At 36.8% G+C, this 2500-nt stretch overlaps 2 protein-coding genes across 3 annotated transcripts in view; one reads left to right on the top strand and one right to left on the bottom strand.

Moving 5' to 3' along the window:
- The window catches only part of LOC143020272 (uncharacterized), a 679654-nt gene that overhangs the window by 490427 nt on the left and 186727 nt on the right, over positions 1 to 2500 (bottom strand). The gene's annotated exons all lie outside the window — the stretch shown is intronic.
- Positions 1 to 2500, top strand: part of LOC143020141 (uncharacterized) — a 23350-nt gene that overhangs the window by 742 nt on the left and 20108 nt on the right. The window lies entirely within an intron of this gene.

Raw genomic sequence — 2500 nt, 5'->3', positions numbered from 1 at the left:
TAAAAAAATATGAAAACAAAAGCAGAAAAAACAGCCCTACGTTTCACCGTGGTCCCAGATTCTGCCTCTTCCCGGGAAAGAAAATCGGACACTTGGTTAGGAAGAACATAAAACCTCACTCCAACACCAACATAATCTACAAAATTCACTGCAACGGATGCGACAGCGCATACTTCGGAGAAACATACAGAGGACTGACAGACTCAGAGAACACAAAGCGGACATTAGACACCACCATGAAACAAACGCCCTTGTAAACTCCGTAGACACAGAAGGACTATGCAAAACACAAAGTAAAATAATCGAATCTCTACACATAGCTAATTATAACAACACAAACAAAAGGACAGGAGACTTTAAAGTGGGCAAAAGTCACAGCCATTTTTGCCCTCAATGAGTGGAACTCCGTATCATGCACCAGACCCCCCGGGCTAAATCTCACACTTTCCTTGCCACATTTTTCGGTTTAGTTCAAATAACTTTTATTCTCATTATGTATCTTTTACTATCATTATCATTAAGTTTTATTTTCTAGTATTACTATTTTCGTGCCACATTGTTAATAATTTTTTATTAATTTCCACTATCATTTAAATCATTCATCTGCCATTGTAACACTCGGAAAGGTATGCACGCTAGTTCTAGCCCTGTAGCACTATTCTTTTGAAAAAGCTTGTAGCGAAACTATTCAAGAATAAAACTTGGAAGAAGACTATTCTTTCATCTTCCCACCCACTTCATATATATATATATATATATACATGTGTGTGTGTGTGTGTGTGTGTGTGTGTGTGTGTGTGTGTGTGTGTGTGTGTGTGTGTGTGTGTGTGTGTGTGTGTGTGTATTCACCTTGGTCATTTTTTATCACGTGCTGGACTTGTGATCGACAACTATTTCCCTCCCGGAAGAGAGTTCAGAGCTCGTATGACCGATCTATGGGTAATGCTGTGACCTTACACGCACACACATCCCCAATTCCCCGCCCACGAGAGTTGTAGTAACGACTCGAAGCGCAGTGATACTGAAATTATTTCACCCTTGGTCAGGATTCGAACCCGGTACTTGAAAAAGCTGTAATAAGCGAAACGTCGTACAAATAAAGGCTCCGTCCTCATATGGTGTTCATCAGAGATCATCATCATATCTTGTCGCACCATAACCGTGTCCATATACTGTTTATAAGACATAAATCAATTTATGTATTTCTATTTTTTCAATAGACTCGCACAATGCAAATTTTTCATTTCTAAGACAATGAAAAACAGTTCTGTATTAGTAGAAGGGGTTTAGACGGACTAACGGTTCGTCGAACGCGGTTCGACAGACACGTGTTTAAAGTGATGTGTGAACGGGGTATTTGGTTGTCGAACACTCTTATATGTACTTTCAAGTTTTTCGTTGTTGTAAATATCCCTGGGCTATTGTTAAGATCACTGAAATGGTACAAATTACGTGGTTAAGATAGTGTGACACAATGAAACATATACCATAGTACCAACACGTGCGAACATAAGCATAGTATTTCATAGAATGGACGAAATAATGAAAATCTCAATGAAGGTTTTATTTACTTCAGACACGAGCACACTGTAGTGATGTGGTCTCTATTTAATAAAAAATAAAAAAATGACAAAGAAAATAGACGCTTTATAAAGAATAGCTATCAATATCAGCCTAGCAAACAAAGCAGAAGAACGACTAAATAATCTTGAACTGTCATTATCAGAAAATAGAATAGAAATAGATGATACTATTGTAGACTTGAGGACTATGAAAGGCGAGGACATAATCAACAATATATATACTGTATATGTATATATACATATATATATATATATATATATATATATATATATATATATATATATATACACACATATATACATTTCGATTGCAAACTGAAAAGGACCTAGGAGTAATCATCACCAAAGACATGTCTCCAGATAAACATATAAATAAAATAGTCGGAGAAACATACAATTTGTTGAGATCAATAAAGGTGGCTTTTAAATACCTGGATAAGGAAATGATAAAAAAAATATTACAAACACTGATAAGGCCAAAACTGGAATATGCAGCGATGATATGGTCACCCAGTACAAAAAAGAATATAAGAAAATTAGAAAGAATACAAAGAGCAACGACAAAGATGGCCCCAACACTTTCAAACTTAACATATGAACAAAGATTGGCCGAACTGGAATTGCCGACCCTGGAACAAAGAAGAGAACGAGGGGACCTACTAGCCATCTACAGGATTATGAAAGGCAAGGAACTCCTTGATAGAGAGGACTTATTAAAGTGGGACAGAGGAAAAACAAGAGGACATGCAATGAAACTCAAAAAGGACAGCTACAGAAGAGACCTGAAAAAGAATAGCTTCCCACACAGAGTGATAGATATCTGGAACAAACTGGACGAAAAAATAGTGTGTGCAAACACCATACAAGAATTTAAGAACAAACTTGATCTTGCGAGATACAAAAACGGGTCACCACGA

Source organism: Oratosquilla oratoria, chromosome 39 (genome assembly GCF_046742065.1).
Source record: "Oratosquilla oratoria isolate Oo_2021 chromosome 39, ASM4674206v1, whole genome shotgun sequence".
Taxonomy (NCBI): domain Eukaryota; kingdom Metazoa; phylum Arthropoda; class Malacostraca; order Stomatopoda; family Squillidae; genus Oratosquilla; species Oratosquilla oratoria.
This window is presented reverse-complemented; position numbering and strand designations above follow the sequence as displayed.